The sequence below is a fragment of the Geotrypetes seraphini genome, chromosome 1 (assembly GCF_902459505.1).
Source record: "Geotrypetes seraphini chromosome 1, aGeoSer1.1, whole genome shotgun sequence".
NCBI classification, from domain to species: Eukaryota; Metazoa; Chordata; class Amphibia; order Gymnophiona; family Dermophiidae; genus Geotrypetes; species Geotrypetes seraphini.
In genome coordinates, this window is record NC_047084.1 from 81590316 (window position 1) to 81605726 (window position 15411).

The 15411-nt window shown below is 41.4% G+C and overlaps 1 long non-coding RNA gene across 1 annotated transcript; it reads left to right on the forward strand.

Moving 5' to 3' along the window:
- The first annotated feature begins 10314 nt into the window (after positions 1 to 10314).
- Positions 10315 to 14258, forward strand: LOC117355903. Its single transcript, XR_004538485.1, has 3 exons — positions 10315 to 10329; positions 13164 to 13287; positions 14242 to 14258. It is a non-coding gene; the product is annotated as an uncharacterized LOC117355903 (long non-coding RNA).
- The last annotated feature ends 1153 nt before the right edge of the window (positions 14259 to 15411 follow it).

Genomic DNA, 15411 nt, shown 5'->3' on the forward strand with positions numbered 1-15411 from the left:
AACCCATTAGCATTAAACCTTAGCTGCCAAATTTCAGACCATTCTTCAAGTTTCACTTGGTCCTTCCTCATGTTATTCACACCATCAGGGGTGTCTACTCTATTGTAGATTTTGGTATCATCCGCAAAGAGGAAAATCTTACCTGACAGCCCTTCATTAATATCACTTACAAAAATGTTAAAAAGAACAGGCCCAAGAACTAAACCTTGAGGCCTCAAAGTGAGAACTAGAAGGCCTTGAGCATGCGCAGATGCTCAAGGCCCAGCACAAGGAAGAGGGAAGATCTTCCGGCACCGGCATGTTCTGTGCGTTGGTGCTGGTGTCGGTGCCAGATGGGGGTAAGCGAATGTGTTTGGGTGGGTGGGTGAGTGGGGGATGCCAGATCGCAGCGGGAGTGGGTGGGGGGGCGACGTGAGCGGGGGGATACCAGATCGGGGGGGGGGGGGCGCTCGTAAATCTAGTCAAGCTCGGTTTCTGAGGTGCAGATTTTGTGAATGTTTTGCTCGTCTTGCAAAACACTTGCAAACCACGGCATTTGTAAACCAAGGTTTGACTGTATATATAACTGTATGTGTACACAATGGAGGTTTTTATGCCAATGAAATTATTTTGCCCTTTCTAGTCTGAGGAAGGATTTTCTCCCCAACAGGGTTCTTAGCTATTTTATTCTGCTCTTTCCCCTCCAAACAGCCTGCAGGGAAGCGTAGAGGAGGTGGTGAACTTGGAACAGAGCAAAGAACAGTAACTACTCTGTAATCCAGCCCCTGTTCTGTTTCTCATGGTCTACCCAAACCTCTCCTAGCTCTACAGTCCCACTTCCTTTTTATTTATAAGACCCAGTCTCTACTTCAGGAACATAAGAATATAAGAGCATAAGAATAGCCTTACTGGATCAGATCAATGGTCTTATCTAGCCCAGTATACTGTCTTCACAGAGGCCAAACCTAGTCAGAAGTCCCTGACAAAAACCCAAATAGTAGCAGCATTCCATGCCACCAATCCAGGGCTTCTCCCATGTCTCAACAGCATTTTATGGACTTTTCCTCCAGTAACTTGTCCAAACCTTTTTTAAAACTAGCTACATTAACCACTCTTACCACATCCTCTAGCAGTGCTTTCCAGAGCTTAACTATTCTCTGAGTGAAAAAAATATTTCCTCTTATTGGTTTTAAAAGTATTACTCTGTAACTTCATCGAATGTCCCCTAGTCTTTGTAAATCTTGATGCAGTAAAAAAAAAAATTGATCCACTTGTACCCATTCTACACCACTCAGGATTTTGTAGACTTTGATCATATCTTCCCTCAGCCATCTTTTTTTCCAAGCTAAAGAGCCCTCACCTCTTTAGTCTTTCTTCATACGAGAGGAGTTCCATCCCATTTATCATCTTGGTCGCTCTTCTTTGAACCTTTTCTAGTGCTGTTATATCTGTTTTTGAGATAAGACGACCAGAACTGAATGCACCATTGAGCTGAATGCACCATTGAGCGATACAGAGGCATTATAACATTCTTAGTCTTGTTTACCAAATGTTTAACAGAAGAAGCAAATAGCTAGTTAGTCACATACATAAAGCCTAATAACAGCTATAAATACTGTAGTAGAACCTGCTTATCTACTCCTACTTTAGCTGAGATCATTTTCATGCACTTTTTGTGACTCCACGTTCAAGTCTTCCTTAAATTAGAATGATAGAACAAATAAGTTAGTCACCCTTATTTTCTCTCTCTTTATGTTCCATCTCTGGTTCCACCCTATGCTATTTATTAAGATGTTTTAATATGTATTGTATTGACATTATAAGTAGCCTTAATGTGTAATATTTGAATATTTTTACTGCTATTTCCTGTGCCTGACTTATCGTTGCTAAACACTGCCTTTGGTGATTTTTTTCAAAAAGCCCAATAAATAAGAACATGAGGGAAAGCAGTTCATGGTTGCTACTGCATATGAATGACCTTGCCACTAACCTAGAAAGTTATACCACTAGAATTTAGTCAACTGCTAACTTTTGCATTTAACTAGAAGGTAAAATCCCTTCCTCTTCCCCCAATATGAAATTCTACCTTATGTAATAAAAGGGTAATTTTATAGAAAGTCATCTATATCCGAAGTCCCTATTTTATAAAGACACATACTGTAATTGTCTTTGTGTCTTTTATTGAAGTGCTCTTAGCCCTTAACCATTTTCTCACCACATATTGGTGTTACACCTCCAATGCAGCCCTTATCAGGGCTGAATGAGTTCTTCATTGTTTATCGTTATTAGATGTGCTATGGTTCTTTGCTTTGGTTGCCAATCAAGGCAAGAGTTTTATTTAAATATATTTGTATCTGTTTTAAATCACTATTTGGTATGGCACCTGCCTACCTCGTTTCACATTTTTCTTTGGACTGTTCTAACAGATTGTCGCAACCCACAGGCTCCTGATCATCGCAGCGAGCCGGGTTCCCCGCGACCGTAACTGCTCCCAGCGCGTTCCCTTCAAATAGGGAATCTTTTAGGCTATCTAGGCAACCGCCTAGGGTAAAAAAATAGGTCAAATGTTCACAGTGAAGATGGACAAGGAAATCACACACACTCAACAGGTTCAAAAATAAAGATGTACTTTTATTTCTGACCCTGAGTCAGAAAGCTCTGGTATTTATCAGGAGGTTGTAACATTCTACAGCCCATTAGTTCAAACTCCAAGTATGCAGAACAGGGCCAATCTGGCCACCTTGGCTTTACCAGCACTAGAATGAATGTGTTATCAAAATCAAGAAAAAAATAAACCACAAAAATCAGAATTATGGCTGAACTTCAGTCCCAGTAACATAGTCCTCTTCACCAGCCTTCAAGGATAGTGATAAGTTTTAACAATGTTCTTTCCAATGGTGAAGCAGTAAAGCACAAAACACAAAGTTCATGACAAGACTTTCCAAACCCACAAAGTATATTAACCAAACTGCCACTCTGGTGCAGGCTGACTGCAGCTAGGGAATTATGCAAACGGAGCTCCTCCGTAGCTGACGTTCCCTGCAGAGCCTTATCAGTGGTTAATTATTCTCCAGCTGTGTGTGTGGGGGGGGGGAGCGTAAAGAGCAGGGCTCCGTGGTTAAATGGTTCAAGCAGTTTGGAGCAAAAACAATATAATAAAAATGCTTCAGAGGTTAGTTTTCAAATTCAGAAAGTTCTGCTGTACACACATTAAGCTTAGTCTCAGGATTTCACCAAGCAAAAACAAACAGGTAAGAAACAGTAGCAAAATTCTTCCCACCTCTCAGCTTGTGTCCATAATCTCTAACCTCTAACTAGGCTCACCGGAAAAGCCAATATCCATCGGTTCACAGCTTCCAAACTGCTTTTCAATGGTGGGTTCAGACTCTTATGAAAGATCCACCATCTCACACTCTTCCCCTGGCTCATCAGCATTCAGTCGGTGAGGGAAGTCATGCTGCCTTTCTGGGAAACGCTCCCAGCTCCTCTGCTCCTTCCCCTCTCTGGGTCTCAGCTGCCTTGTTTTAACAGCTTCCAATTCGCCCCTCCGCGCTCTGAAGAGGGGGAAGAGAGAAAGCTCCCTCTGCAGCTGTGTCTGCTTAACTGACAGCTTCCTGCCAGTTCTCTGGCTTTCTGGGAGATGTAGTTTCCTAGCTCCTGAGTTTCTTTGAGCTCTAATAGCAGGCTTGGGAGAGTAACTTGCAACTGGACTGAACTCTCCCTGGCAGTCACTGTCTGGCTCAATGTCGGTACAAGGAAAGTCAGCGCTTTCATAATTGGCAGGGCCAACCTGCATAGGGGTTTACTGCTCTTCCTATCTAACCCTGTGCCAAAGCTAGAAAGAGAGCTAGATTTGTCACAAGATCCACACGTCAAATTCATTTGTTCACTTTTCCAACAGTAAAAGCTTGTAGGTATAAAAGATTTTTTGATAGAACCCTTGCTTTTCAAGCTGGCAGAATGAATGACTGGTTATGTAATATCTTTATGCATGCGTCTTATCTTTTAGAAAATTAGTAAAAACCCAGCTGTTTGATCAATTTATAATTTTAAGGTTTACTGTTTTAACTTTTTTACTCATTTTTATTATTTTCATACTGTATTTTGGATGATATATATTTTTCTACTGCTTGTCCAGTATTTCTTGTTGTAAACCGCCTCAAACTATTATAGCTTAGGTGGTATATAAGAATAAAATTATTATTATTATTTTCTTTTTTTTTTAATGAGAAAGAGTGTAATCATTGCGGATGATCGACAAAATGGCAGGCCTCCCCATAGGAGGGGCCTTAGGAACCTGAGCCAACCAGAGTCCTAGGCCTTTTTCCCAGTGCATCCAGGGATGCACTGGAAGTGGCATAAGACTCTGATTGGCCAGATCCCTTCCATGGGAGGGGCCTTAAGTATCTGGGATGCACTGGGAAGGAAGCCTAGGACTCCAGTTGGCCTAGATGTCTAAGGCCCCTCCTATGGGAAGGGCCTTAGGCATCTGAGCCTTAGGCCCTCCCTGATGCTTCCCAGAATGCACCAGAAAGGGGAAGGTCCACCATTTTGCAGTGGTGGGCCTGCCGGCAAGAGGGAGTGGGCATCCCTCTTACTTGCCATCAGATTAAGGTATGAAGGGTTCGGGGGGTGTCAGGAAGTGTCAGTGGTGGAGTTGTGGAGTATATGGTAGATTCGGGGAGTGTTTAGGGGGCTTCAGGGGATGATGGGGCCAGCAACAGGAGTGAGTGGGCATCCCTTCTGCCACAGGATATCTTGGGGGTTGCTGCAGAAGGAATTGGGCACTCCTGCCGTGGACATTCAGGGGGATCTTTGGGGGTTCTGGCAGGAGGGAGTGGGCATCCCTCCTGCGGTGGGATATCTTTAGGAAATGGCAGCAGGAGAGAATGGGCATCCCTCCTGCTGGGGGATATTTCGGGAAGAGGGTGGCAGCAGGAAGAATTGGGCACTCCTCCTGCTGGGGACATTCGTGGGGGGCTTCAGGGGTTCTAGCAGGAGGGAGTGGGCATTCCTCTTGCCGGTTGACTTCGCTGGGGGACGGGTTCCTGCTGCATCCGCTAAACTGATTGTGGCAGGGAGATTCCCATGCCACAATCAGTATTTTGCTGGCCTACATTTTAGGTGCCTATCACGGCCCTAGGGAAATGCCTAGGGCCGCTTAAGCTTGCATAAAGCCACTTATGGGTGAAATCACGTCAACGCCTAGCCTTGGGTGAGCTTAAGTAGCCCTACGCACCTCCGTAGCCTGGCAAAAATGCTTACAATGTAGGCAGCCTGCCTCGGAGTGTTTTAAAAAAAAAAAGTGTGTCCCAATTGACTGGTTAGAGAGCGGTAGGACGCCTACCGCCACCTACAATCGGGATACCATTTTGGCAGCTTTCGACGTCATCCATCATGATATCTTAATCTTCCAACTCTCTGAAATAGGCATAAGTTCCACAGTCCTAGACTGGTTCTCGAAATTCCTACGCTTACGCTCCTACACTGTTAACATAAACGGTACCTCATCCCCTCCCTGGAAGCCGATATGTGGAGTCCCGCAAGGCTCACCCCTCTCTCCTATCCTTTTCAATATTTACATGTCCTCTCTGAAACTTCTTCACCTATCCCCCCTGGAAACTCTCTACACCTATGCCGACGATATCCTCATCCTCCTCGAGACCGACTCGAACCTAACTAATCTCGCTGAGAACATATCCGCATGTATAATGAACCTCCATTCCTGGGCACATTCTGTACAAATGAAATTGAATGAGTCCAAAACAAAATTACTTTGGCTCGGCCCAATATTAGATCATTTACCCACCTCCATCCCATTATATTCCGGCTCCACTCTTCTGCTTGAGTTTTCAAGCAAAGTCCTTGGCATCATCATAGACTCCTCTCTCTCCTTCAATGACCACCTCAACTTCTTGGTAAAAAAATGCTTCTTTAGTCTTCATATGCTGAGGAAAGTGAGATCGTATTTTCATCATTCTCATTTCATCGTCCTTGTTCAATCCACCATCCTCTCTAGACTGGATTATTGCAACTCCATCTATTTAAGCCTAACTAAAAAAAAACTCCATAGACTTCAGCTAATCCAGAACGCCGCGGCCAAGCTTATTTTCGCAAAAGGCAAGTTCGACCATGTCTCCCCACTCCTGTCCAAACTTCACTGGCTCCTAGTTCACTCCAGAGTCCTCTTTAAATGTGCCTGTTTAGCCTTCAAGAACCTACATGGTATCCTCCCTCCCGTTATCCCACTCTTCTGGAATTCCTCTAACCCTAATTCCATTAAATCCTCCCCAAAACTGAAACTATCATTCCCCTCTACAAAAGGTATATCCCGCGTAGGAAAATTAGGAACATCCCTCCCCTTTAGAACCACAGAACTCTGGAGTAACCTCACATCCCCGCTCAGAGTTTCAAGTTACCTCCAATCCTTCCGCAAACACCTGAAAACTTGGCTCTTTTCAAAAATCTAACACTTCCCGCTTTTTGGTTCCCTGTCCCTCTTTATCTTCCTAGCTCCTTTCCTATAACCCTTCATTGTAGCTCCTTTTCAACCTAACCCTGTAAACCGTGCCGAGCACTATGCTTGTGGAGATGGCGCGGTGTATAAACCTAAGGTTTAGTTTAGGCATTTATTATGTAACTGGTTAATAACATGCATACTTATGGAGTCAATTAAGTTGGGTTTCTGTTACATAGGAGGGGGTGTTGAAAAGTTCTCAACCCAACCAACCAACTTTTTAAATTCTGAGTGTTATTTTGCCACTGTAGCTGATAAGAGTGTTATCTTATTTCATTAAGTGCCAATTTGCAGAAACAAAATTCTATGTTTTGACATTGTTTTAGATCACTGATTGAACCATATCCACGTCATTCTCTTCTTGGTTGGGCTGAGAACTTTTCAGCACCCCCTCATAATAGCAAGAGGCAAATAGCTATTTGGAGTGACTGTTAAATATAAATATTAGTTACCCAAAGCTGGTACAGAGGTTGGTGTGGAAACTAAATAGTGGAAATGAGATGCAGATCAATGCATGATGAAGCATTTTTCCCCTACTCCGCGTTACAAAATATATTAGTTGCTATATTATATGCTACATGAGGATTATTGTCCCTCTTCAAAGCCATTGGTGTAACATCAGTCCCTTGCAGAAAAAGGTTGGGGGGACCACATTGAACATGTGTAAGCCATAACTTAAGGTGAGCAAAGGGCAAGTGGCCGAAAAACCCTGTTCACTTGTATTCTCCAAACAGGCTAGCAAGCATAACCTCTGAAACACATAATCACCTGGGTCAACAGGAATCAATGGATACAGCTCCAGCATCATTAATCTAGTACAGTACTAAATTAGAGAAGTACCAAATTCTGATACCACATATATTTACCTCCATTTTAGGAGCACAACAATTAGAAGAAGAAGAAAAAAAGAAACATAGAACCACGATGGCAGATAAAGGCCAAATGTTGCATCCAGTCTGTCCATCAGCAGCAACCATTATCTCTTCCTCTTTCTAAGAGATCCCACGTGCCTATCCCAGGATTTCTTGAATACAGACACAGTCTCTGTCTCTACCACCTCTACTGGGAGACTGTTCCATGCATCTACCACCCTTTCTGTAAAAATGTATTTCCTTAGATGACTCCTGAGCCTGTTACCTCATCCCTGATCTACCTGTCGCACCATTTTGTATTTCCAGGCACCTCCCGCACACGTAATACCTATCTGTTTGCCTTCCTCTCCCTGAAGGGCTGTATCTACAAGAGATTCCTTGATAGAACACTGTCATTCCAAGCTGGCAAATGGAATAAATGTCTAACCATCCTCATTTCAAATCCACCCTCCTACCAAGCCTTCAGAAAATCAATCAAAAACTATCTCTTTGACAAACTTCTCTTGACTCCCCCCTGCCTTATTGTACCATTGATATACTTATTGTATATCCGACCTATTTCCAGTCTTACCTAACCATTCTCGACTCTCTAATGTAATTTATTTATTCTATCAATGTAATTGACAATACTCTCTGTAACTTCGCTGTCTATATACAGTTTCTTCCTCTATAAACCACTCTGAACTGCTTCTGGTATTGCGGTATACAAAAATAAAGTTATTATTATTATTAACTTCATCCTATGCCTTCTCATTCTAGAGCTTCCTTTCAAATGAAAGACTCGACTCATGAGCATTTACATCACTCACATAGGTATTTAAATGTTTCTATCATATCTCCCCTCTCTCGTCTTTCCTCCAAAGTATACAGATTGAGATCTTTAAGTCTGTACCCACGGCCCACATGTCTTATGACGAAGACCATGCACCATTTCAGTAGAAATTAATATAAGGTAAGATATTGATGTATAGGCATACTTCTTATGTGCTTCCCAACCTGAGATAAACAATGGATTAACAGCCAAATTATTGCATTCCCAGTTTTGAGTTCCAAGTCTGTTTCTGTGTATAGTCTTTCACCATAAACTCTGGGAGACGGGACAAGATCCCAGAGATAAAATAAAAAGAGCACTGAGGTTGAAAGGGGTGGTGGTTGCAGGGTATACAGAATATAGTTTATTGGCAAGCCTTCTTGGGGTGGGGGGTGCTCTTAAGAAAAAGAGAGGCTCATCATCAGTGTGGTACTTTTAAAACATAGCTTGGAATTTGGAGAAACTTGGATGTGTTCAAGAAAAATAAAACAGATCATATAAGGGTCCTTTACTAAGGGCTCCTTTTACGAAGCCGCGTTTGCAGTTTAACACGCGTAATACCATGTGCTAATTTGCAGGCCGTGCTAGCCGCTACCGCCTCCTCTTTAGCAGGCAGTAGTTCTTCGGCTAGCGCGGGGGTTAGCGCGTGATAAAAAGTTGCGTGCGATAAAGCCGCTAATGCAGCTTCGTAAAAGGAGCCCTAAGTTGTGGTAAGTGTTAACGCACACTTACTGCAAGACATGCTCAGGTGTCCTCTAGTAATGTCCTGATCTGCACATGCAAACCATGCACTAAAAATATTTTTTTATTTTATCACGGAGAAGGTGTGTCTGGGGTGAAGAGTAGGCATTTCTGTGCTAATCAGTTAACACGGCTATATTATCACATGCTAACTGATTAGTGCAGAATTAGGGCATGAACCCTTACTGCTTACGAAATAGGGATCAGTAAGGCCCGATTCTATAAAGGCCGCCTAAAGGTAGTGCTTAATGAATGCTGATATTGGCACTCAACACCTAACAATTCCAATTTCAGGTTTATTAAAATCTTAATATACTGCCAAATCAAACTTCAAGGTGGTGTTCATGCCATATTAAAAGTACATGTATTTAAAATTACAGAGTACAGTGGAGGTGTATCGTACAAAGACTTAACAGTACAAGACTAACGGATGAACTGGTACAGAAGGGAGGCGGTAGAATTACATTATTTATAAAGAAAGAACAAATGGAACGGACATTAGGAAGGGAACTGATACCACGTGAATCAACCAGATTCAAAGAGATAGCATCCTAAGCAGGACAGTTAAATATTAAAAGTGTCCTTAAATAGATAGGTTTTTAGTTTGGACTTAAGGTCTGAAACAGATATGTCTTTTCTTAAATACTTCGGAGTGGCATTCCACAAAGTGGGAGCGATAATTGAAAAAAATGTATGTGTGCATTGTGTTAATATGTCTCAGGGAAGGAACAGCAAGAAGATTTTGGGAAATGGAGTGGAGGGTTCTTTGGGGATCATGAGGAATCAGTATTCTATTCAAGAAATCAGAGGTATTGGTAGAACAGATTTTAAATGTTAACAGGAGAATTCTGTAGGCTATTCTGTGTTCTATAGTGAGCCAGTGGGCCTTAATAATGTGATACAAATGAGAAACGAATGGAATGTGAGGAATATTGATATTGAGTGAGATTGCCTTGGATACGTGGCAGTTGTTACAGGGAAAACACAAGTACTATGAAAACAAGTCGTAAACACATACTGATTGGTGATCACAGAAGCACATCAGCTAAGCATGCAATTAGCACGAACCAGGCTAGGTGTTTTTAACACATACTGATTGGTAAACATCAGTTCGGCATGCAAGTAGCACGCGTCCGATTATCCAATCCACAATGAGGGGATGGGTACTCAGCTCACGAGCAAGGCTAGGTGTTTTTAACACATACTGATTGGTAAACATCAGTTCGGCATGCAAGTAGCACGCGTCCGATTATCCAATCCACAATGAGGGGATGGGTAAAAAGTACAATATAAATGGTGCTTTCCCTGAAAAAAGGTAGGGACTTTTCCACTGCTGACGAGCTGTGTGATGACATATTGAATAAGCCTCCTGATTGCGGTCCCCCGATGGAGTGATGATGCAATAACCGGTAACGTATTGATTCAAACTCTGTACTTAATTAATGATTATGGCTAGAAATACTATATTTATGTAATAAAACTTAATTTGTATACTATTTTGAACTCCTGATATTCTTTCCAGTGAGGACAGTGACCGAAGGTCTTTGATAAACCCTTTTAAATAGTAATACATTAATTGGCGTAGTCGGCAGGATTTCTCGAAAGAAAACTTGAACGCTCATGTGATACATGAATGTTCAAGAAAAAAGAGAAATCCTCAAAAGAACCTGTAGAGGTGCCCGGCTGGACCGAGGCACCATATAATTTGATAGCACAAGAACTAGCCAATAATCATGGATTAGCAGAGTCATGGGAAAAGGTTCTGGGAAGGGCAGAACCACTTGATCTTGTACAAGCTTTAGAAAAATGCCCCGATAAATCGGGTGATGTAGTTGCACTGGGTTCTGGGAAGGGCAGAACCACTTGATCTTGTACAAGCTTTAGAAAAATGCCCCGATAAATCGGGTGATGTAGTTGCTCTGGGTTCTGGGAAGGGCAGAACCACTTGATCTTGTACAAGCTTTAGAAAAATGCCCCGATAAATCGGGTGATGTAGTTGCTCTGGCTCGAAGGAGCTGGGTATTAACTTCTGCATACCGTATAGTGCACATGCGGTTGCAAACAGCAGTTCAGGAACCAATTAAAGCAGAACGGGCGCAGGTGGAAGCAGAGAGGTGTTGTCTTATGCTGGAATGTAGTGGTAAGCTTTTAAGAGATAAGTTAGATCACTATCAAAAGATGGCTGTTTCTGGTTTGTCTTGTTGGGTTGTGGAGTGCAAAGTGGGTTTGTAGATACATAGATGCTAGTCCCCAAACTAGCTTGAAACATATGCAGGAGAACTTGAATAATATTCTTGCCTCGACGGACAACCAGTGCAGAGGTTTGTGGTATGGGTGAAGTGGTTGAGTTGGAGTCAGAGATCTGATTCTGATTCTGTGGCAGTCTTTGGCGGGAAGAGAAGTTACGTCAGAGGAGGGCAGCCCCTCCTTCTCTTTTGTTGTAGTGACAAGCAGGCTGACTAGTTTTCAGCACTGTTTGTAGGCCGGCTGAGAACTTTTCAGCAGCTTGTTTGATACACAGACAAATTGTCTGAAATAAGGTTTCTGGTTTGTTTGGGGAACTTACCGAAACAAAATGAAAAAGGGTAGAAATACATTTGTGTAATTATTAAAACAGACAGTCAGAAAGGCATATATTTAAGAAACAAAACAAATTATAATGAAAAAGAAGGAGAGAAGGATCAATATAAAAAAAAACCTGCCGGACTCCTATCACTTTCCTGTGGACTCAATTTTGGAGACGCAGGATAAGGGAAAGAAGTCAGACTCTGAATTCAGCTTGAGGTATGTAGCACCTTTGATTTTGGGCACTTACGGCCGCCCCAATGTTAATTAATACAGGGGTCAGAATCAGTTTTACAGATAGAGCAAGAAAAATATGGAAATTTGTGAGATTCAAGTTTCAAGTTTATAATTTGCTAAGCGATTTACAAATAAAAACAAAAGGTGTACACATATACTTATTTATAGTAAATTACATGAGTTTGACATATTGACATACAAACTAACAGATACATAAGGAAGAAAGGGCAGTTGGATTTATTAATTGACCATATGAAAAAGAAGGGATGGGAAATAAATCCAACAAAAATACAAGGACCGGCAACATCAGTAAAATTTTTAGGAATTCAGTGGAATAGAGGACATAGAGAAATCACAGAGAAAGCAAAACAAAACAAAAAAAATATATTAGATTTTCCTACTCCAAAGAATAAGCAGGAGATGCAATCATACATTGGTTTATTTGGATTTTGGAGACAACATATTCCACATTTGAGTCAACTACTGAGCCCATTATACAAGGTAACTCGTAAGAAATATAAGTTTATGTGGGGAGAAGAACAGCAGGTTGCTTTTGAAAATGCTAAACAAGCCATACAGACAGCTGTAGATTTGTGGCCCATGAGAGAAGGGGAAGTGGAATTACATGTATCTATTAATCAAATGCATGCTAATTGGACATTATGGCAAAAACAAAGTGGAAAATGGGTAAAATATATTCCCTTTGAAAAACAACTTTTAGCATGTTATTGGGCGTTGGCTGAGACCGAACAGATTACATTAGGTCATACAGTACTATTGCGACCACAAATTCCAATTATGCAATGGGTAATGTCTGATCCCAAGACAAATAGAGTAGGACATGCTCAGGAACAAAGTATTATTAAATGGAAATGGTACATTTCCCAAAGAGCTAAAATAGGTGAGCATGGGGTAGCTACTTTGCACGAAAAAATAGCTAATATTCCTAACGGAGAGCTGGAAATCATAAAGCCAGTATATGCTCATGAATCCCCAGTGAAATGGGGAGTGGGATTTGATAATCTCACGTCAGAACAACAAAAACATGCTTGGTTCACAGATGGGTCTGCCAAATATGTGGGGGGAGAGCGGAAATGGAAAAGTGTGGCCTATAACCCTAAAACTGATACTATCCTGGTGATGGAGGGAAAAGGAATGAGCAGTCAATACGCTGAATTGATGGCGGTAGTCACTGTTTTAAGGAAAGAAAGAGGAGGGGAATGTCATCTTTTTACTGACTCCTGGTCGGTCGCTAATGGTCTTGCTACATGGTTAATGGGGTGGAAGTCCCATAATTGGTTAATTCATGGTAAGGAACTGTGGGGTAAAGAATTGTGGCAAGACATAGAAGAAATTGTACAGGAAACAATAGTGTCAGTATTTCATGTAGATGCACATATGCCTGTTGATTCAATGGAACGATTGTTTAATTCCCAAGCAGATGCTGCAGCCGCCATTTCTGTAACCACTACTAATGAAATTCCTAAGGTGGAAGAATGGTTGGAAGGTACAGCCATTTGGGCGCATCAGAAAAGTGGACATCTTGGAGAAAAAGCTACTTACAGGTGGGCTCAGGAACGAGGGATTCCTTTGACGATAGATGTGATCAAACATGTGATCGGAAAATGTCCGGTGTGTCAACATATCAAGAAACAGGAAGTACCACATACGGTAATGGGGCACACAGGCAGGGGGCGATTGCCAGCCCAGATTTGGCAAATGGATTTCATAGGACCGTTACCCGAAAGTCGTAAATGTAAATATATGTGTACTGCTGTAGATACATACTCGGGATTATTACTAGCATTCCCTTGTGCCTCTGCGTCACAATGGAGCACTCTAAGGACTTTAGATATGATTATTCAGTATTATGGTATGCCCTTACAAATACAAACTGATAATGGATCACATTTTACGGGAGGGCAAGTAAAAGAATATCCTAAGGAAAATAATATTGAATGGGTATATCACATGCCCTATTATCCCCAAGCAGCGGGATTAATTGAACGGATGAATGGACTTTTGAAGGAGGCCCTTAAAGAATTAACTACAGATGGCAAATATGGGCAATGGAGGGATAATGTATCTACAGCATTACAAAAATTAAATAATCGGCCTTTAACAGAATCAACTACCCTGTTAATGAGAATGTTCTGATTATCAAGGGGAGGTTAAAGTCATATTGATAAATTTAGGAGAAAATGATGTAATAATTGCAAAGGGGGAACGAGTAGCTCAATTGTTATTGATACCAATTTATATCGTGCCAATTAGAGAAATAACCCCTCCTTCTCAGCTGACTGTAAGAGGGGAAGGGGGGTTTGGAGCTACAAATACCGTAAACGTAGGAGCCAAAATCTGGATTAGTAATCCCAGAGGACCTCCGGAACTAGCGGAGGTGATTGCAATCGGGAAAGATAAGGCTCTCCTTGTAATGAAACCGGGAGTGGAAAAATGGGAATATGTCCCTCAGGAGAAATGTTATTTGAGAGAGTAATAATGTTTTCTGAAACTTGCAGATATACGTGTGCCTTGGAATATGGTATGGGGTAAGAGGCGCTGCCCCAGGGCGACATATTACAGTTAAAGAAGGGGTCGTTACGTCATGGAGATGGAAGCATTCTTCAATGAATCGAAAGCAAGATAACTTCACTTGCAGTGCTAATTCCAGATGTATCATTGCAAATGTGACAATAAGAGACCATACATGGATTACAGAAATTAAAAGCAATGAACAAATCAGACCAATCGCCCAATACGTATTATATGAGGGACTAAACACTACCTTGAATATAACTGCAGAAGTGATAGTCCTGTGTTGTCAAACAGAATATTTTATGACATGGAACAGTTCGGCCCAGAGGTATTTTGTTACGAACAATTGTACTACCTACAATGGAACACAGATGAATATTACTGTAAATAGGTCTTATGTAGTATGTACTAATGCCACGGAAATTTATAACAGATCAATGTGGGTAGAATATGTGGTATTCATAAAAAATGATACGGCAAAGGTAGATCCAGGACAAATAAAGAGATTACCATCCACATGTGAAATGGTAGGTCAACATGCACAAAAAATTAATGTGATGTTTGAAATATCATTTCCTCCCTCTTCTCAGTGTTCATACCGAGGAAGGAGAGCATGGTATGATACGTTAATGGGGGGATATGGTACCATCACAGGTACCTTAAACACATTTGATATTGAAACATTGGCCAATAGATTACATAAGGCGGGAAGTAATATTAATGATGCTTTGACTGTAGCTGCAAAATGGATGCCTACCATATGGCAATCTGCCTTATTACAGACAGGGATTGATAATCAATTACTTAACCTAGCAAACGCCACAGCAGATATTGAATATATAATTGATCAGAAGGTTTCAAACATAATTAATTGGACTTTATGTACGTTACAAACAATGCAGCAACAACAACAAAAAGGAATTTTTCAATCTAAGTTAATGACTGGAAATGAGCAGATATGGAGGACCGTGTTTAATAAAACTATACCAAAAACCTTTTGGATACAATTTCAAGCACCAGAAGTACAATGTAATGATACTCGCTGCATAGGAATGTTTAAAATGTATAATGTTACAAAAAAAATGATTATGTGTAAATATGTAGTGTTACCCCTCATACTAGGGGAACCTCAGAAGCAATTTTTCTGGGCACCT